This window comes from Panthera leo, chromosome F2 (assembly GCF_018350215.1).
Source record: "Panthera leo isolate Ple1 chromosome F2, P.leo_Ple1_pat1.1, whole genome shotgun sequence".
Taxonomy (NCBI): Eukaryota; Metazoa; Chordata; class Mammalia; order Carnivora; family Felidae; genus Panthera; species Panthera leo.
This window is the reverse complement of record NC_056695.1, coordinates 8,893,318-8,916,304: the sequence shown is the minus strand read 5'-3', so window position 1 is coordinate 8,916,304 and position 22,987 is coordinate 8,893,318.

Genomic DNA, 22,987 nt, shown 5'->3' with positions numbered 1-22,987 from the left:
AATAAGTGTTAATTGACAGCTATTGGTAAAGCTTCTGGTCAATAGTGGGCTGTTGGTAGTTAAGTTTTGGGGGAATCAAAAGTTATGCCTGGATTTCTTACCACATGGGGGTCAGTGCTCCTAACCCCTTGTTGTTCAAGAGCCAAGCGCATGACAAAGCTATATGAGAAAGGCATCACAAACAGTGCCAAGAGTATCTGCATCTAAGACAAATGCGGACCTTAAATATTTCATACTGCAATAGACAGCCACAACAATGCCTTTTGAGTTACTGCCAAGCATAACAGATAAAAAAACAAAAACAAAAACAAAGAAACCACTCTTAGGACATAGAATGTCCATGCCAGCATGAAACACAGCAGAGGACAGGCTGAGTAGCACAGAAAGGCCTAGCAAGATGTAGCCTTCCTTGGAGACAATAGGGGGCATGTTCTAAGGCCAGCCCTTACAGGGTGTTTCATAGAGGACTGGTCCACCAATGTTAACAACTCTTGGAAAGACCAATCTGAATTCCCAATAACAGGGGCCAGATAAGTAAATTATAGGACATCCTTGTACAGAAGACGATGTAGCCATTATAAATCATGCTGTAAAAGTATAGTCTTGAAGAAAGCTATTCACTGATAAAGTCGGAACCATGATTTACTGAACAGTATACATGGATTTGTCCTGGAGGAAGGGGCTGGTCTGACTCAGTCCCCAATCCCATTCTCCCCTCCTTCTAGCATCTTTCCTCAGGCAGCCCTCTGGCAACCATCCCTAGCTTCTCGAATGATAGTTTTTTCCCAGGTACTCTTCCCTCTATTGGAAGAAGGAAAAAAGGAATCAAGGTAGGGAGGGGGAAAGAAGGGAATGGTCTTTTCTTCAGTCTTGTTTCCTAAGGTTTCACCTAAGTAACCTGATGCCTTGGTACACTAATGGTTGAAGATCACCACAGAGTTGGTATGTTTACCACTACAAGCAGGATACTTGGTTCTAAGGGAGACATTGAGCCAATGAGGGACTCATTTATTCACTGAGCAGAAACTGGGCATTTAGGGAGTGCCAGAATATAAGGAAGACAAAGAATAGAGAAAAAAAAAGATGAGCCAGCCTTCCAGAAGAGCAAGATGATGGTGGCACGATCCCCATGCACTAGGAGCCTTGAAACAAGGAAGCGAACAACTGTCTGGAAAAGGAAGGAGAAAGAGGAGGTCATAGTCCACCGGGCCCCTAAAAGCTGAAGAGGAATTTGCCATATAGAAAGGGATGATAGGTAATTCCGGGAAGGAAAAATGAATATAAAACAGTAGGGTTCAACTTTCTTTATCAACAGTGAGAGCAAGTTCGGTGTAACTGGAGGCTAAAAAGTTAGTGGATCTATAACTTCATCACAAGACTTCACTCATTATTTTTGAATCGTTGTCTTATCTATTTACCCTTCCAGACTGCAAGTTTCCTGAGAGTGTCTTATCCATCTTTATTTTCCTGTTTCCTGGTACACACTAGACGTGCAATAAATTTTGTTGAATCAAACCAGGTGAGAGGTAAGTGGGGTCAAATGTAAAGGATTCTATGCCATACTGAGCTTGGACTTCATCCTATACACAACTAGGGTGGGATCAGACGCTACTGAAGACTTTGAACAACGGTGAAAAGAACCACATGTGTCTTTTAGGGAGGAAAATCTGGTAGCTCTGTGTGTATTGAGGGTGAAGGAGAACAACTACAGTGGTGAGGGATTTGAGGAAGGAGGGAAAGCAGTAGAATTGTGATGATTTCACAGATTTAGGATATTTACACCACAGCATCAGTAGAGTTTGGTAAGCCAGAGATTACTAAAGTTGTAGTGAAAGCAAACTCCACAGAAAACAGGCATCCATCATGACTGAGAACAGAGAAGGCAGTTAAGTTTTAAGCTTAAAGGAGAAAAACCCCTAAGTTTTAGACACATTAACTTCGATCTCTGCAAGGCTTCGGGGGAAAGCAATTTGTAAGGAATTGAAAATCTGGATCTGGGCCTTGAGACAAAATGGAAGTGATACAGATTTGGTAGATGTCCTCGGAGAACTTGAAAACAACTGAGGATGTGACCCAGAGTAACTCACATAAAGGGTCAGGCAATGGAGGATGTCTTCTAGACGTGGACAGAAGAGGGAAGCATGATTGAATGTGCACAGATAGGTGAACTCTGAAAGGGCCTCAGGGCACTGGCAACCCCACTGGAAGGGATTTCAGAATAACTGTGGTTTGTTGTGACAAGTTACCACGTGGATGAGACTTGAGGAATTGGAGACTTCCATGAAGGAATCTCCAGTGACCCAATGTCTGCATGATATGCTGCTATGGGAGGTCAGTCCTGACAGTCCACCCCTCTGAGTGCCAGGTCGCCTTTCTTCTGCCACCATCACCCACAAGCCCAGGGTTTGAGGCAGAATCACAAAGAAATTACTACAATTCCCAGGACAGAGTTGCAAAGGAAAGTCATATCTCCCACATAGACTAAAGGGGGGTGGGCAGGAGGGTTTTGCATTAGCCTCTTGCATCATCTGTCTCCCGAACCCAGATACTTTCATTTAGATGTGCCGGTATCTGTTACCCAAAGCTGAAAACCACATAAAACAAACTCATTCTGAGTTTCATTTTGCCTCTGCACTAAGTGTATGGCTTAGATCCTTTGGGCCCAAGAAAGACTTAAGCCACTCTGACAAAGAAGCATTTGGAAAATGACGTACCGGCTCACCACTCAGATTTCACAACCATATGTCTGTGTACTCAAGCTCTTTGCTACCTAATAAGACAGCCAAAAATGTCAGTGTTTTGAAAAGTAGATTTCACCATATTTCCAAAATTATAAATATCAATTTACTATAAATAATGAGATATTACAATAAGTTCACCACAAAGTCATTGTTCTAATTTCAATACAAATACAAGGTTACCTTTAACATATTAGCTGATATTTTCTAAAGCTTTAATATTTTTAATGGTGTCATTATCAAAATAACTCCATATTTCAATTATAACAGTTTAGGAAAAAGATAAAGAACTATGCTATTTCAGAAAAGAACAAAGTTTGAGTAATAATACTGTCATACTCTGGAACTCAAAGCAATGTGTTTGCTGCCTTTATGAACAAGAATAAAATGCCACCTTATTTTGAAAATTACTCAGAACTTATCAAAACAACAAAGTAAGGGGAATGACTATTATAAAATGGATTCAACTGTTAGGCTTTGGGGAGGGAAGGATTATAACCCTTCAAAAATATGTGTTTTCCAATGACATATGCACTTATATTTCACACCTACTTTTATATTCATGATCTTGGGTAGAACAGAGAGAAAAAAAAGAAAGACCATGCACACATGTGCTTTTATTATTAATCAGATTTTGACATTAAAGCCATATTTTGCTTCTGGTTGAAAAATAATTCCATGAGAAAAAAACAACAAACAGCAAAACAAAACAGTAAACCTATATCTCCACACTTAATGTCAAAATCAAGAGCAAATGGGACCAATTATTTCTCATGAGAGCAAACTTTTAAAAGATACATAAGTAGCTAAAAGATACGTCCTCTCTCGGGGGGAATGCAAACTGGTCCAGCCACTTTGGAAAACAGTGTGGAGGTTCCTCAAAAAATTAAGAATAGATCTACCCTATGACCCAGCAATAGCACTGCTAGGAATTTACCCAAGGGATACAGGAGTACTGATGCATAGGGGCACATGTACCCTAATGTTTATAGCAGCACTCTCAACAATAGCCAAATTATGGAAAGAACTTAAATGTCCATCAACTGATGAATGGATAAAGAAATTGTGGTTTATATACACAATGGAATACTACATGGCAATGAGAAAGAATGAAATATGGCCTTTTGTAGCAACGTGGATGGAACTGGAAAGTGTTATGCTAAGTGAAATAAGTCATACAGAGAAAGACAGATACCATATGTTTTCACTCTTATGTGGATCCTGAGAAACTTGACAGAAGACCATGGGGGAGGGGAAGGGGGAAAAAAGTTAGAGAGAGGGAGGGAGACAAACCATAAGAGATTCTTAAAAACTGAGAACAAACTGAGGGTTGATGGGGGTGAGGGAGAGGGGAAAGTAGGTGATGGGCATTGAGGAGGGCACCTGTTGGGATGAGTACTGTATGGAAACCAATTTGACAAAAAGTTACATTAAAAAAAAAAGATACGTCCTCTCTCCAACAGTTAACCAAATCAGTCCATGTCTAGGATGAAAAGAACCTCAACCTCTTTGTAGCTGCTTTCCTCTGCCTCAAATGCTTGTTCCCTTGTTCTATACATTTCCGGGTCCTTCTTGTACTTTGTAAGCAGATCAAGTCTTACAGAGAGGTGTTCCTGGATAACTACCTAACATGAGTCTGAAACAAAATGTCTTCTCTCTTCTAGAATCCTGTCATTGTCTCTATTGCTCTAATCACCATCTGCAATCATTGTGTTATCCATTGTTCCCTTACATATCGTCAGGTCCAGGTCCCTCAATAAGTCACGAGGTTGTCCAGAACAGTAGCTCGCTCTGTCGTACTGTTCAGCACCCTCAGGCCTGGAGCAGAGCCTGGCAGAGAGTGGACAAACACTCAACAAAATTACGGACTCCACTAAAGTTTGTAATCAACCCCAGAAAAGAAGGTAGGTCTCCCATGCTCCATTTCAGACCCTGCCTGTCCACGTTCCTGCTCAGGCCATTCCGTCTCCGTAGGTGGAACCCACTGGGCAGAGAGTGTTTCTGAAAAACACACCAGGCAGAGGCCTCTCAGAAAGGGGTCAGTGTTTGGGACCAAGAAGAGAGAGGCGTCCTTGAGAAGGGAAGTCAAGCTTTCACACCACATCTGCAGCGTGTTCCCACCATTCCTTCGGGAACAAAAGGGAGCTCCTTGGAGAATCAGCTTGCACTTGGAGCCCTCTGATGATCCCATCCAGTAGCAGCTGCATTAATCCCTCCCAGCCACCCGTATTCCCAGCCTTTCATATTTCAAAGTCTCATAAACTTTGAACTGATACCAGGTTTATATGCAGTAAGTACTATGGCTTAGCAATCTGCAAGTGAGTTGCCATGCCCTCCTAAAGCATCAGTACCTTGGACCTCAGTGCTCGATAAGTCAAGGCACCTCATCTGAGTTTCACAAAGGTCAGACCTTTGGAATTGGAACTTATTCTTTGGGGATAGGTCATACCACCAGCACCCACCAACAGATCATCATTTTTCCTATTGAGGTTCTATTCTATTTCAGGCATTTTGCACTTTAGGTGAAAAATTTCTAATGAAGGAGACAACATTAGACCATAAAGTCAATATGATTATTGTCATCCTTCCCCCCAGAAAGAGGAAGAATTGGCCAAACAAGGTAGTAAAAACGCAGCCGTTCTAAATTCTGTCTCCACGTAGAAAATAACAGGAATACTAAGACTTGTAACAATAGCAATCCTGCAGGTTGACAAGGATGTGTAGGAGAGGTGGTGAGCAACACCGAAATTCCTTCAGGTATTTGCAGAACTTCTGAGCTAACGTTAAAAGCTAAAATTATCATCAAAAATACAAAGTATTTTTAACCCGACATAAATTAACAATGTGCCTATGTCAATTCTGTTGTTCTTGAGATGACTATGTCCTTTGGAAAATTTTTAAGTAACTTAAGATATCCACCATGAATTTACTATTTCAGGGATTGTGCTTGTTTTTTGGTTTTTGTTTCTTTACCTGCAAAATATCTTCTATGCCATCAGGAGTACTGTTCACCAGCTACTGGCAAAACCTGGTTGAAGTTCCCCATGGTATGTTCTGGATTATTGGTTGGTGATCATAGCCATGCTCTGCCTACTGATCCATTTATGTGGGCAAGATTTCAAAATACCTTAATAAAAAATAATACAAGCAAAATGTGGTTGCCTGTATCACCAGGAAATTCCATACAGCACAGCTCAGAAAAGTTGACTTTAAAGTCCTTTAAAAGGATTTTAAAGTCCTACAATTCCTTTAAAATAGTCATTTTTTATTAAAAACAAAAAGTAAGATTATAAAATAGAAGCCATTTCAGGAAACTTCCCATCGTTTAGTGCCTGAACAGAGATAGTAAAGAGAAAGAGGAGAGAGTTTCAGGCTAAAGGAATGGAAAGAGTGTTTTGTGGATTGAACGTTTGTGTCCCTCCCCACCCAAATTCATATGTTGAAGCCCTAACTCTCAGTGTTAAGGATCATTGGGAGATACTTAGGTTTAGATGAGGTCACGAAGGTTTTACTAATAATGGGATTAGCATCCTTATAAAGAGAGGAAGGAAGACCTGAGCTCTTTGTGCATCTGCACACAAAGATGTCATCTGAGCACTCAGCAAGATGGCGGCCTTCAGGGAGCCAGAGAGACCTCACCAAGAACCAAATCTTCTGGCACATTGACCTTGGACTTCCAAGCCTCCAAAACTGTGGGAAATAAATGTCTGCTGTTTCAAACACTCATTCTGTGGTGTTTTGTTATAGCAGTTGGAGCTAAGACAGGATGCCTGCTGGGAGAGAAATAATAGTATTTGAAGAAAATTTAAAGTGCCCACTGGAAAGCAATAAACAGCTTCAGCATTGTCACCCACTGAAACAGAATCATCACAATAAAACTGTCCCATGCCATGTCTCTTGGATACTTAATGTCTCCTTAGGTTAAGTGAAGAGAAGCCTATGGTGCTTTGGAATGAATATGGTCTCACCTACAGGTTACCAAAGGGCCCCTGACAAGTATCAGCCCCTAGAATGCACCCACCCTCAGCAGACTTCAAAGCAGACAGGGTAGCTCTAGATAATAAATAGTCAAAACTTCTTCTAGAGCCAAATAAGAACTTTAATACAGCTTAGATTTTAGCAACATGTAGACACTTCTGGGTCTAGGTCTTAAGTAAAGTATTTAAAACTTAAGTAAGATATTAATATACTGTAAAGGGAATCAAACTGATACAAATCTCTTCCCAGATATCTTAATACACTTAATTAATTAGTAATTAATTACTACACTTACATCATCTATTAGTGATCTCTTACATTTAATGGTCCCAAGGTCCACAGTCTAAACTTGAGAAATGACAGATTTGCCGAAAAAGAAAATGGAAACGTTATTATCATTAGGAAAAGTAGAACGATTGGGCAGATAGCCATTGGTATCTGTGGATAAAAATTTTATTATATTTGCGTAACATCAATTTTAATTCCAAGTTTAGTCTCTGCTCTCAGTAGCCTCCTGTTATAGTTAAATTGTCATAAATGCTGTGATGCTAACAAAATCTCAGAAACGCACTCTGATGGATTCCTGAAATAAATAAATCTTTTCAAACTAAAAAAAAAAATGGGAAAAGAGAGAAAAAGAATTTTTAAAAAAGAAAGGAGAAAGAAAGTTTGAATCAAGGTACCTATTTCATTAAAGACATACGGAGAAGCTAACTTTTAACTGCTTTGTTACAAGGATTATCACTGTACCAGAAAGACTGTGTCTAAATACTAGATATAATGTAGGCAGCTTAGCATTATCGAACCAGCCTCTCAGACAATTAAACTTAATTTTCTGCTATTTTGTGTCACATAAAATTTCAAATTATCGAAGACTTTTCTAAAGCTCAACTCCTATCTTAGATGTAATGTGCTTTTCTATCCTCTATCACATCTTGAGAAGTAGTAACACTAAGAATGCAAAGCTCAGTGGAGCCTGCTTCGGAGTCTGTGTCTCCCTCTCTCTCTGCCTCTTCCCCGCTCATGCTGTCTCTCCCTCTGTCAAAAATAAATAAACATTAAAAAAAATTTAAAAAAAAAGAATGCAAAGTTGCTGAGAGTACATCAAGGCAAGATGCAAATTCCTCTTCCATTTATTCCATGGACACCTATCCCGGATTTCTTATCTGCCTAGAGTTTCTAGCAGGGGAATTGTTTATCAAGCAGGCCCAGTAATCGTCCCTGGTATTGAAGAATTATACTCTAAAAAAGAGCACGTTAGCAAAAACGTAGTCTTCTAAAAAGTAATCTAATCTGGTTTTGATTAAGTCTATTGCCTTTTTTATTTATAGTGAAACCTGGTGCCAGATAACTCGTCCAAGAGCATACCGTATCATTCCCCTTCCAAAGAATGTACAGTTGCTTCCTACTAAACCAGTGGCTCTAGTCACTGGATTAAGATTCATGACCCTCCATAATTTGGCTGTGCTTTTCTCTGCCCACATTTATCTTCCTGTACTTTCAAAATGAATTCTAAATTCCAACCAGGCCAAGTTTCTTATTGTTTTCTCTACCTATGCTTGTTCGTATCAATATGGTCTCTCACCTGAAATCCCTCTTACCACACACACACACCCCAATACACATACACACACACACACACACACACACACACACACATATCCTGGTCTTGGGGAGTCATCGTGACCTGAGTTTGAACTCCAGCTCTCCCATTAAGTGGCTGTGGGAATAAATCTAACTCTGATTTCATTGACCTCCTTAAGGGAAATAACATTTGAAGTGTGCCTGGCATAAAGGAGACCCTCGGTAATTGTCAACTCCCTCCCTTGCCATCAGAACACCAGTCGTCCTAACCTACTTCAATAATTCTGCCATGGTTTAAGTCATATCTAGAATTCCTCTTAGGGAATTGTCTTTAGTATGCTGTTAGGAATCCCCTCCTCTGTAAGTCATGGACAACCAGACAAGCAGATGCCGAATAAGTCACGGGTCTATGCTGTTCATGTAACAGGACATGCAGAGACATAACGTCTAGCGCTGGGATGGCCATTCTGTGATGCTCCCAACCATCCTTAAGATTTGGTCCTCGAGATGCCTTCGTGTTTATAAACTGCTTAATACTCTCCCCAAGTATCTAGTACACCCACAGAAGAAGACAAAAGGCCAAAAACTCTCTCCACCCAAGGCTATGCCTTTTAAATAGAAAAAATGAAACCTTCCCAAGAACTTCCCCACCTACATATTATTGGCAAAGGTGGTATCGCCTGGCCAATCTGAGCTGCACTCATGTGCCAGGAAATCGACGATTTCAGTTTCCTGGCCTCTGAAATAAGAGAAGACAAAGGGACAGGGGCTGGATAGACACTGAATAAGCCAGCCTCAAATATCTGCTACATATTTAAAGTCAGTTTATAAGACGATAAATTTACAAAAGAATTAGTCCTAAATCCACCCTCAAAAAAAAGTATGCTGTGAATCTCCAAACGAATCTGTCATGGAGTCTGCCGGTAGTTCCTGAAAAGGAAATGTAAACCCAGTTGGGACAATAGTAACAGCACTGGAATAATTACGCAGTTTCCAAGAGTGATTAAAGTGGACAGCATTCATCTAGCCAGTGGACGTGTCATATGTCTGGGCTTTAAACAAAGTCAGTATGTCCTGTCCCTGTTGAGTGGTATGTTTACTCTTTTATTCTCAGAGTATCACACATGCCCATGTGTCCTCTCAACAAGATGGGGGCTCTTTGAAGGTGGCCTATGTTCTGTGCCTCTTCTTAGCCCCTATTATACGCAGCAGGGTGAACAACAGAATATCCGGAGGTGTATGGTTTAACCAATAGAAGGTGAGCAGAGTGCTACTTTATAAAAGAGATTTCTGGGGCAGGGCAATAGGCAGCTGCAAATTTGTACTGGGTACATTAAGACATTATAAGGTAATAATTGCATTTACGTGTAGTAACCACTCAATAAATCTTTGCTAAATTGGACACAGACCACTTATCTTCCAGAGGATTAAACAGGGCGGACCCCTTTTCTATAGATCTGAGTCAGAGAAACTCTTCTACTAGACCCTTCTAAAACTTGGGAGTTTCTAGCTCTTTGGTCCTAATTTCTCCCTGAGTACAGTAGGGAGAACCTGTATGTAAAAATGGAAAAGGGCAGGCAGCGTGTCACGATTGCTGTGGTGTCATTCCCATGGGAGCCAATGGTAGTTCTACCTATAAGGTCCCCCACAGAAGCCCTATGGGCATATTCCAACGGATATCTGGCACTGGCATTGCCTCGTTCATCTAACAGTTGAATGATGGCTTAGAAAGGAAAGTTCTTCTGCAGGAAAAGGCAATCATTCCAAGGAATTCATTGATATTGCTAAATAGGTACATTTTACATACCATAAGACAAGTAAGAGGTCTCGTGTTGACGACGTGCTTAGCCCGTAGAACAGGCGTGTGTTGACCATTCTCATCGTGACCTCCAGGACTGTGGGGGACACCCAACAACATGAGACAAAGTTCTGCCCTGTGCTTTGGAGGATGGATTTTTGAATGTGAATTTGGATTTCCCTCAAGGTCTCAGGAAAGGCAAATGGCACTCGGGACACCGGCCCAACCCCAGTGAATTCTGACGTCAGCGTTATGTGCCCCACCTGGGTCCCCTAGGTTCTAGTTTTACAGGGTAAATTGCAACTGCTCCAGCGGCTCCAGAGTCGACTGCAAAACCTCCAGGGCTTTTGTGAACAAGTTCATCTCATGATGGTAGCCTGAAATTGGCCCTGATGAATCTATTCACACCGTGGGACTCCAGGAACACTTCAAGTTAGGGCTTTTTTTTTTTTTTTTTTCGAACTGGTCAAACATTTATGAACCCATCCCTGGTCATGGATAAAATGGAAAAGAGGCTGCAGCCTTGGAGTTATGTGGCCAGACACCACAGAGGTCACAATCAGGAAAGCCAGACGTCCCCCACAAAGGTCATGCTAATAGATAACCGCTAAACTCCAGGAAAGAGTCAACAAATGATTATCAACAACTGTTCTACCCTGTGCTAGGTCCTGTGGGTATAAAACAGGAAGCTTAAGGCCAGTTCCCTGACTTTTGAAGAGCTCCCAACTCACTTTCAAACGTAATAGTATCAGTAACAATAAATACTCAGTCCTCATTGTGTGCCAGGTAAGTATCAGCTCACTTAGTCCTCAAAACCTATGACATGGGTCTTATTAGCTTCCACCTACAGATGAAGAGACAGGAGCTTACAGAGGCTACACATATTGCTCAATCTGACACAAGGTGGGTAAAGTCAGGCCGTAGCCCCGAGCAGGCAGACCCCCAGTGATGACACCCACAAAACATGATCACGACGGAGTGAGGGCCAACTGTGGGAAGAAACTTCCACACCAGAGCCATGTGCAGAAGGTCACCGCAAGGACACACACCAGGGACACAGCAGAGGGACAGGAGATGTAGGTGGTGGGTCTGGCAGGGACAGCAACAGGGGAGGGGAGCAGAAGAAGGGTCCAGAGCTGGCACGATCATCGGGGGCATCCCGAGCCTGTGACTTGAGCTTGACAGGGGGCAAAAGGTGCCCCCCACCCCAGTGTCATCTCTTCCAAACAAGCCTCTGAGGCCGGCATTGCACGTATCTCCCCAACATAAGCTGCCAGGAGAAAACGCGTTAACAGCTAGCCCATCTGCACCAGATGAGGGAAGGACCGTGCATTGAATCATATTACTACTGAATTTCCTTTTCTTAGAAATTCCAAGTCATTACTCCAAATTCTTTCCCCAAGATTAAAATTGAACTAAACTTATGTTTTCGCAGTGTGCCAGAGTGTTTTTTTTATTGAGCTGATTACAAAAACTGTGGTCGTGGAAATTATACTTTGCGTTCATGTCATGGCTTGACTAAGGTTTATGATGCCGGAAATTGTAAAGCTCTGGTCTACTATATCTAAAAACAGATTAGGTAGTGATTAGTGATTTCATCTTTTCAATGGCTCTGATATCTCATTAATCAATTGTTATCAGTCTTTAACTCTTTCTTTAAAAAAAAACTTTAATGTTTATTTTTGAGAGAGAGAGACAGAGTGAGAGTGGGGGAGGCATAGAGAGAGAGAGGGAGAGACAGAATCTGAAGCAGGCTCCAAGCTCTGAGCTGTCAGCATAGAGCCCGACGCGGGGCTTGAACCCACAAACCATGAGTTCATGACTTGAGCCGAAGTCAGACACTCAACCGACTGAGCCACCCAGGTGCCCAGTCCTTAACTCTTTCAAAGTGTGAGGTCCTACTGGCTGAGATTCTGTGGATTATTTTCTTAGCCCTATGATATGTTTCCCTACCAGAGCTCCTAGATCACAAAGTTTTGCATATATAATCAAACACTCTGGGTTATGTCCTCTGAGCAAAGTTATGTCCTCTGAGATATAGGAATGTCACACAGAAAAGCTTTAATGAAATAACCACTAAGGTAACCATAGTGCTGTCTCTCCCCTGAATGCCAGAGTTAACAGAATCTGCAAGTGTTTAACAGACAGAGAAGAGAGCTGTGTGCCTATAAAGCTAGGGGAAGAAGAAGCTTTCTAGGGTTCCTTTCCTTCCTCTGAGAGCAAGAGATTTGGAAAGCAATTCAGCGAGTTCATTTTGGAAATGTTTCTTGACTCAGTTCCAACGAGACACTAAATTAAAACAGTCTTCCCTGGTTTTGACTTACTAAAGGAGCCACAAGTTAATTTGATCAAAGATACAGATAAAAATATAAGCTCAGGATTGCTCATTGAAACCTTCCTTTATAATAACACATATTTAGAAGCAATATCAATGGCTCAAAATAAAGTAATATTCATTGCAATCACAGCATTATGGATCACATAGCTGTTAAAAATCATGTATGGGGGGGCGGGGCGCCTGAGTGGCTCAGTCAGTTAAGCATCCCACTCTTGATTTCTGCTCAGGTCATGATCTCACGGTTACTGGGACCAAGCCCCAGGATGGGCTCTGTGCTAACAGCATGGAGCCTGCTTGGGATTCTCTTCTCCTTCTCTCTCTGCCCCTTCCCCTCCACCCCTCCCCTGACCTCAAAATAAATAAATAAACATTAAAAAAAAAAAAAAAATCATGTACTTGGAGGCCCCTAGGTGGCTCAGTCAGTTGAGTATAGGACTCTTGATTTCAGCTCAGGTCATGATTTCATGGTTGGTGAGATTGAGCCCTGCATTGGTCTCTGCCTGTTTGGGACTCTCTCTCTCTCTCTTTGCCCCTCCCCTGCTCATTCTCTGTCTTTCAAAATAAATAAATAAACTTCAAAATATATTAAAAAATCATCTCTCTCTCTTTCAAAATAAATAAATAAACTTCAAAATATATTAAAAAATCATGTACAAAATATATTAAAAAATCAAATCAAATTGCATGGGAAAATGTCATAATATAATGTTAGATAAAAGCTTAAAAATATCCAAATTTTAAAGCAATTTGTGTCTCTCTGTTTCTGTGTATATATGTGAACATATATATTAATGACTTTAGCAATATTCTGTGTATATTCTTCCCATTATTAAATACATAACATATTAAAATATAAATGTTACATGTGTGTGATATATATCTATAAATAGTTGGTAGATATTTGTGATGACATACATATATATATTTTATATTAGAAGGATATATGCAAAATGCATATATGCAAAGAAGGATATGTGCAAAATATTGCTGATGTCATTTCTGAACAGTTGGCTTACAAGGAATTTTTATTTTGTTCTTCATATTTTTAAATATTTTCTGATTCTCTACAATAAGCATATATAAGCTTATAGTTAGAAAAACAGTTAAGAAGTCTCCAGTTAATTTGATAACCAGAATCACACTGTGTCTAGACGTGAATATCTCACAACGCTTCGTTCATTGCTTCTCTAGCGAGTGTACTGTCCCTCTTGCTATGCTTTAGTGACAGCGGAAGCCCGCTGGCCATGAGTGCAGGCTGATGTGTGTCAATCCCAGTGCACACAACCAGAACCTTCTGAGTCCTCACGTGCTCATGTGCTGCCCTCACTCTGGGGTGTGGTAGAGACAGTGCGCTGTGACAAGAAGTGAGGCTGAAATGTCTCTGGATACCAGAACAAAACTGCATTTGCCCTTGGCTGGGGAATGGGAATGCTTTTCATCTCCAAGACACAAAGCAAAGATGGAAAATACCTGCAGAGAAATACTAGCAACAGACCCAGAGTTCCCTTCAAAAACTTGAAATAGGCACAACATTGGATTCTTCCAGATGATTCTTCCTTCATCTAGAAAGGAAAATTATGTTCTTAATAATGCCATCAGAAACATTTGAGTAATAAGCAACATGTAGAGTCAAAATAGTCTTAAAATCACAAACCAGTTTGTCATGTTTAAATTTCTATTGCATGAGCATTTCACCTGCCAGAGGCTGTCGGACCACCATGGTGTCTAATCAAGACCTACATGCCCAGTCTTCACCCATCAGTTCCCTCCAGCATGGCTGCTCATCCCAGAGGATGGCTCTGGGCAAAATGCTTTGGCTGTGGGTGCTGCTGCTTCCAGAAGTGTTTACAACTTTGTTCCTGGGCGTCTGTGTCTGAATGGCCAGTGGTACTTGGAAAGGTAAGTTTCTACCCCTCGCCCCCAGAACTACTGAAATCAGCAGTGCTGGATCTCAGCCCTGAAGTCCACATTTCGCCTGCTTCATAGGTGATCCACATATATAGTCAAGGTTGAGAAACTGTCTTCTTGCCTTAAATTGGTCTAATTTTGCCTTATGGGGAATTTTCCCTCAATTCCTTTCCCTATTCTCTCTTATGGAAAGCAAGTTTCTTTTCATGTTAGGAATCGTGTTTCTTAATGTAGTTTAAACCTCAGCTGACGTATTTCATTGGGTCAGAAGGGTTTCTCTCACTGTCAATAAAGGAGGAGGCTTTTAAAAGACTGCCTCAACAGAAAACATCAAAATGAAGCCCATTGTGAAGTCATGCTGAGTCACTAGAAATTGAAAGGCAGGTCTGCTGGGAGCAGAGGATGTGATGAGGGGGACAGAGATGAGTACCAAAGCCCAGTGGGGCTTAAGAGAAACTCGCATCAGGAAGAGGCTGCTCCTCTGGCAGTTACAGACTTAATAAGCACAGGGGGCTCCAGTGGACGTTCAGAGCCCGGAAGTATGGAAGGAGCGAGAAAGGCCGGAAGAACTAAGATTGACTAAAGACTAGAGCACTGCAGAACCTACCCCCACGGGCTCACGAGCAGCCAAGCTCTCTGTGCGGTTATTACATTGGCTTCATCCCAGTAGGGAACTCGGGCAGCTTTGACCAGAGGCAGGTCCACGGAGAAGCCGGGCTCACCATCAGTTCTGTGAAGCTCTTCTGGAATTCTGATTGTTTCTTAAGTGACTCCTATTTCAAATCTTGCAAAGAATTCCCAAATACCTGTGTCAACTTAGTTTATTTAATCCCTAGAGTTATACTTTTAGAAATTAGATGCCTAGAAATAATGGGACCTTATTGGGACATCCCATGTAAGAATCATGGTGAACAGCCCTGAACCGATGAATAAAAAGGTGTAGAATCACAATATGTGGGAGTTATTAAATTATCTCATAGTTCATGTATATTTCATTCACTTCGCTATTCACTCAGAAAGTGGTTATTCAGCATCTCTCCATGTGCCAGGTATGTGAGGGTATGCAGTGAACAAAGAGAAACATGGTTTCTTTCTTTTTTTTTTTAATGTTTATTTTTAAGAGAGAGAGAGAGAGAGTGAGAGAGAGAGAGCACGAGGGGTAGAGAGAGACACACACACAGAATCCAAAGCAAGCTCCAAGCTCCAAGCTGTCAGCACAGAGCCCGACGCGGGGTTTGAACTCATGAACCGCGAGATCATGACCTGAGCTGAAGTCGGACACTTAACCGACTGAGTTACCCAGGTGCCCCGAGAAATGTGGTTTCTGTCCTCAAAGAGTTGTGTTCAGAGTGGGGACACAGGGAGAAATCAAGCGATCAACGAGCCCATATAAAATTTCCATACTGACATGAGCTATGGAGGTGAGGCCCGATGCTGGCAGAATCGGGAGGAAGGAGTCTGCTCGGGTCAGGGGTCCAGGGAAAGCCTTCCTCAGGAAGCAGCACTTGATCTGGAGGCAGGAGGGTGGGGAAGAGTTGACCAGGCAAAGAGGCAGTAACGGGAGCGTGGCTGAAAGAAGTTAATGTAGTTAGAGAGGTGCGGCAAGACGAAGTAATGTGAAGGCAGGCAACCCACACCAGGACAGGCTTGGAGACCTGAGGACCGGGCTTGTCTTTCTCCCAAAGGCAACAGGAAGACACTGAAGACGGCCATTGGAGAAGACTGACCTGTGACAGAAGAATAGTTATGGAGGAAGGGGTTGCAGAGTCGGCGAAATTAGACAAGTCATTTGGGACCTGCAGCACTCCGGGCAAGTGAGCGATCACTTAGACCATAGGTGGCAGGGTAGTCAGTAGACTGCTTTACACTCAGCTCCTCACTGTGGAAATGAGGACAACTGTCTAGAGAGGTCAATCGACCTCCAAAGTCCTACATGCAGCTGGGGCAGAGCTGGAGCTAGAGCTGTGTTCCCTGATCCAGCACTAGAGGGAGGGACAGAGGTAGGAGGCTGTGTCTTTCACACAGTGCATATAAAATAAATGTTCTTATGATAATGTGGCCAAGTCTGTAACCAATATTAGACATAATCGGAACACAGCAAAATGTGAGCAGTGGTCTTCAAGTGGCCTCTGCTGACGGAGTGCCATTGGGCAGACACCCTCATCAGAGCTCCTTTGGTCCATAGTCTCAATAACGATGAACAACAGGAACAGATCCATCACATTTGCACATAATACTTTGGATTTTCTAAACTAATTTAGTATGTATGATCCCACTTGGTTCCCATGACCCCTTGGTGAGGGCTGTGGGTCAGGTGTCCCTCCCCTACTGGTAATTGAGGAAACTAAGTCTTGGAGCAGTGACCTACCCATGGTCACAGAGCCAGTCAGTGAAAAGCCTAGATTCTTGTTTCTGGGTTCCATATCTTCCTACAAAAACCTACTGGTCCTGATGTCTACCCCAAGTGCTTTCCCACAACCACAATTCCACTCTTCCACAATGATGCCAGAAGTGCCAATACAACACAGGACAGTCATACACGTGATGATGATGATGGTGGCAGCTACAGCTTTCGTAGCAGCACATTTAGTGCTATGTGTATAGTGTCTCCTTGAATTTTTACAACAACTTTATGGGGTAGGTGGTATCATTATGCCAGTTTTACAGATGGCGACATTGAGGCTCAGGGACATTAACTAACTCAATGATAAGTTAGGAAGCTTATGAAGCAAAGAACAAATTCAAAACCAAGTCTGATGCCAAAGCCTGACTCGTCAGCAACAACCCATATTTCCCTTATTGGGACATCCCATGTAAGAATCATGGTGAACAGCCCTGAACCGATGAATAAAAAGGTGTAGAATCACAATATGTGGGAGTTATTAAATTATCTAGGGTGCCTGAGGTATCTAGGGTGCCTGAGCCTCTCAGCCCTCTCTTATTTGCTCTGTACCATGTCAAACGTGAAACGAGCTTACCAGGGGCTACTGGTTTCCAATAAAGCCTTTGCCATCCCCTTATTTCTTGCCCCATCACACATCTAGCAGTTTAGACTAAGACCACATTGATACAAACCATTTTGTCAAGGTGTATGTCATATAAACAGACCATAAACTGTCACCTCCGAAAGAAACAAACCATTGAGATTTTTCTCCCCAAACCACATATTCTGTCACGGCAAGTGGCAGTATCTAGCTTGGGCAATTTTATGTGATGATAAATAGGAAAGAACATGAGGAAGGTCAGTCTTGGGGCTCAAGAGGGTGTTTGGTATCGTCAGATAGAATAACTGTCACATGGATGAACGTTCACGTTTTGCACCGCTCGTTTCACACGTACGTCTGGAAACTTTGCTAAAGTGGCTGGTAGGACTAGCTGATAATAAAGCATCCAGTGCCAGCCCTGGTTGGTTCCAGCTCGGATATTATCTGGAGAAGTCTGTGGAGAGCCAAAATTAGGTTAGCAGGAAAAGTAAATATGACCATAAACTAAGCAATTTCATATGAGCAATACGTAATTTAATAACGAAGTGTAATGAAATGCAATAATAAAGTCACTAAAAGCAATAAGGAGGTGACAAACCTTATCATCCAAACTGGGGCAGTTTTGATAGTGAAAAAGGATGCTATTAATATTGTGTCACAACATCCTAACCTGAGCCATCCTAACAAATCACTCATACGATCACCTAACGGTAGAGAGTGCGGAGCAAAGAGAAAGCCACATCAAAGTGTGTGGAAGTGCGTATAACTTAGAAAAAGTTAGGAAAGAGGAGAGAGATCACACGATGAGGAGGTTAAGGTAAGAGATGACCTACTGTAAAAATCCATGAAGGCAAAGAGAATTCGTGAGATCCCTTCCAATGTCCTAGCAATGTATTTGCAGAGCCTTAGATACAAAGGAGAAAAAGCAAGAAAAAAAATTCTATCAAGTTGCATGAGCATGAGGCCAGCACCCAGATGTTTCCCGGCTCACGAGGCTGATTCTCCGACATGGTCGCTACTGGGCTCTGAGGTGTGGGGCCAGGCTGAGGGCATAGCTCTTCTATTGTGCCAATATTACTCGTCCAAATTCCCGATTTTTCTCAGGTCACGATTTCAGAGGTGGTCTGAGTAGGGAGCAGCCTGCCCATCCCAGTGGTTGTCCCCATATTGTACAGTATGCAAGAGAGGCCACCAACCGGGTTGCACTAAATCGGCCATTTAAATGTCACTGACTGAGCAGTCCAGAGAAAAAGCTCTATGTCAAAGAGAAGGTTTCAGGAGCTTTAGACAAGTATGCATAAAGGTCTATCACTGAGGTGCGTTTGCTGGTCTGCTCTGTGGACGAAGCCAGATTCTGTCAGTTGTGAAAGTTCTCATTTAACCACATGTGTTAGAGCAGGTGTAGCTAAGTGTCAACTCATGAGTTTCCTCCTTCTGGGGCACAGTAAACTCCCCCTTTTACTCCCTCTCCTTAACCACAAAGGGACGATGAGGTCTGAGAAGCCAGTGAGTCAGAATTTTCTAGAACAGGACTCCGTATACTCTAGAGTCAAATGCCAGCCTGTACCAAGGCACAGATAAAAGATCCTCATTTTCTTAAGCAGAAACAGCAGAGGGGAGAGAGGAGATGACAGTTTCTTCCTCAGAACAATGAACTGCTGAGAGCCGAGTGGGAGAAATTAGTGACAATAACATGACATCTGTCAACTTTTAAAAAATTAGAGTCAGGATACCCAAAAGTAAAGTTGACAGAAGCAAATTAGGATATATCAAGATCTGACACATCACTGAATACCTGCTAATGGGAAAAAAAGATTTTATCTAAACTTTCTTATTGTCTTTATGCATAACACTTTTAAAAGCACATAACATTTTCATAAAAGCACGAACACCATTAAAAAAATAACCTTGCTTTTAATATGGAAGAGAGTATGAGAGGCATGTGAAGTTCATTCTCTCAAAACAGCAGAAACTCATTCTTGAGTCTTCTGTTTTTCAATTTTCTAAGCTTTACTCTCAGAAGCAGAGAGAGAAGCTTTAAAGCCAATACTTCCTGTTCTATTGGAAGTTTTAAAAAATGGATTGCAGTAAAGTCAGAGATGCCACATGGGAGCAAAAGTGAGGGCAATTTTCTGATTTGAATGTCTTCCTCAAAATATTGAAATGCAGTTTTTCAGGGTAATAGACTGAGTCATCTTCTGCAATCAGCAGATGTGACAAAGCCACATGGCCAAATCGCTCCTTAAACTTGATTATTTAATAATGTTAATGTCAGTGATCATTTGGAGATAACTTCTACTCATTTCAGAAGCAGCCATGAAACATGCACACGTTGGAAGACGTTGCTTGAAGATACTCATTGCCAGTGCACATTTATGTCCAAACCAGGGGCCATAGCTGAGAGCGCTGGGACCACCCAGGAGGCAGTCTAGCATCCGATAGTCCTGGGTTTTAATCTCACCTTCACCTCCTATGAGTTGTATAACTTTGAGCAAGCTACATACCATCTTCCAACCTCAGTTTGGTGTGTTATATGGATGCAAAGGTGGGGGGGATGTGGCATGGGGACCTGGTGCCTTATAAGCCCTAAATAAATGACAGGGACACTTTAGCAGAATGGCTTTCTGGCTTAGGCAGAAGATATGAGAAGAAGGCCTTCTTATCCAAGTTAAGTTTTACTCATCCCTTATCTTAGGCTGGCAAAAGAAACAAGTTAAATATCCCTGTGAACATGCAGGTTGTTGACAATTAAGGGAGATATTACCTCAGCAGTTCCCAAAGAAATGAAGCATTTACGTGTTGGCTTCACATTTCACGTGAACCATAGATATTCCAGGATCTGAATTCCCAATTGTAAATTATCCAACTCCCTAGATTCCCATTGTTTCTTTCATACTTAACATTTAGAACTCTGCCAGTCATAGCATCTCTACTAGAAGGAGAGCAAAAGTAAGACAAAGAGGAAATGGTCACCCAAGTAATCAACTTTATTCTTTGTGAATAGCAACGCAGCTACACATTGAACATTGTGTTGGTGACTTGGGCCTAAGTAATAAAACAAGACAAAGAAATTGTGGCATAAGAATTAAAGAGAAGAGTATGCATATGATAGAATACGTGTGATACAAGTAAACATCTGTTACATTACCCCAAAACTAAAATAATTGAAAAGCACTGCTAACAATAAGAGAATTTACCACAACAATAGCTTTAAGTGGATATTTTTTAAATAGCCCTTACATAGAAAACAAGCACCAATTAAAATATGCAATGGAAAAAAATACTGTTTACATATGGAAAACATTACACATAAACTTAGTAAGATTAAGACATATACAGGGGCGCCTGGGTGGCGCAGTCGGTTAAGCGTCCGACTTCAGCCAGGTCACGATCTCGCAGTCCGTGAGTTCGAGCCCCGCGTCAGGCTCTGGGCTGATGGCTCGGAGCCTGGAGCCTGTTTCCGATTCTGTGTCTCCCTCTCTCTCTGCCCCTCCCCCGTTCATGCTCTGTCTCTCTCTGTCCCAAAAAAAAAAAAAAAAAAAAAAAAAAAAAGACATATATAAAGCTTACATGAGGAAAAGCATAAAGTACTCCTAAAAACTACAAAGTTTACTGAAAAATGGAAAGACAGGTAGTATGTCTTGGTAGAAAAACTCAGTGCGATAAAAACGTCAGTCTTCCCTAGAGTGATTTATACACGTAACGCCATCAACAGATATTTTTGCTTGGAGCTAGACAAAGTGGTTATGAAGTTCACTTGGAAGAAAAATCAAGTAAGAATAACTACAAACACCCTGGAAAAAGAGCACAATGAGTCAGCTGGAGTGGGGAAGCTATTCCTACTATGTATGAAATGACATTATAGATTATTGTTACAGTATAAATGCTAAAGTCTGTATAATTAAAAACAGAATTATATTGATCCATGAATATCAAGGCAGGCTAATAGAAAAAAGAGAAAATTCAGAAATAGATATAGTTGCATGTAAAAATTCAGTATATGAGAAAGGCATGATATCTCAACACAATGGGGAAAGGACAGATTTCTTAATAAAGTAACGTTGGAAGAATTGAATTGCTATATGGACAAAGATAAAATAGAATCTATTCCTTACATGGGACACCATGAAAATTTCAAATTGGTTAGAGATTTAATACAGGAAATAAAACCACACAAGTATGAGAAGAAAAGGAATGAATTTCTTCATTACCTGAAAATCTACAAAGCTTCCCGAACTATGATTAAAAACACAAAAGCAACAAGGGAAAATACTGATAAACTTAACTACATAAAATTAAAACATAATTGCAGAAGGGAAGTACAAGACAAATGACAAACGAGGGAAACAGATTTGCAACATGTATCACAGATACAAACAGCTAATGTATGTGTGTGTGTGTGTATACATACATACATGTATGTATGTATGTGTATATATGTATATATACGAGCTTCTAAAAGTAGAAAAGGAAAAGACTAACAGTCTGACCGAAAAATGAGCAAGAGGTAACAATAACAAATTCCTAGAAAAAGAAATGCAAATGGCCTTTAAACATATAACAAGATTTTCAAATTTGTTCATGGAACATAAATGTAAACTAAACTAAATCTCTTCTGGCAGCTAGGACAAAAATCCAAATATTCAACAGTATACCCACCACCACCTTGCCCCTCCAATAGTCCATGAGTAGCTACCAAAAGTACAAGGAGAAATAAATGGATACAAAGATCTATGTAAAATTCTTTATATCCCAGATGAATTCCTACTTCAGATGAATTCAGAAATTGGTCAATCATGAGGCTAAACTGTTTTTCTTCAGTCCTACCCACCGGCTGCTCAGCAGATGTTCCTGAACATGGTTCAAAAGCTAGAAAAATTTCTTATTACTATTCTTCAATGGTTGTTTTTTTTCCCCTCAGCCTCTTCACAACTGAGATTATTACTATACATTTCTTGTTTGTTTGTTTTTTTGTAGCTAAACCTGGGGTTTCCAGACTCCTTATGAAGGTTTCCAATTCCACCAATAACCACAGTGCTGAAGTCTTTATAAAGTATGTGATCACCCTGCCCCTCAAACTGCTTTCTATATGGAACAAAATCATTTTGACATTACATCTTGTCTACGTTCCAGTGGCACGTAGAAATTTCACAGCAAGCAAGCAGGTGTCATCTTGTCAGGTATATCTCATCTACCAGTAAAATAAGCACATTGGAAGTTGTGGCTTCCCAACCCTCAAGAGGGTGAATGCCAACACAGGACCCCTCCCCTCTGAGGACGAGAGACACTATAAAGTAAGTCTGGGACAAGTAATGGGACAAGTAAAGTAAGTAATGGGACAAGGAACAAAAAAGACAAAAGAAAATGTTCTCACCATAAATACCCTACCTCAAATGGACAAATTTGGAATGCAAAGGGAGTTTCTTAAAATGTGCACTTTTACAATTCAATCCGGAGATTTTCAGGATAATCGGCTCTTGTGGACATTTAAATTTTTTTTTAATGTTTATTTACTTTTGAGAGAGAGAGAGAGAGAGAGAGAGAGAGAGAGAGAGAGAGAGAGTGAGCAGGGGAGGGGCAGAGAGAGAGGGAGATACAGAGTCCAAAGGAGATTCCAGGTTCTGAGCTGTCAGCACAGAGCCCGACACAGGGCTCGAAC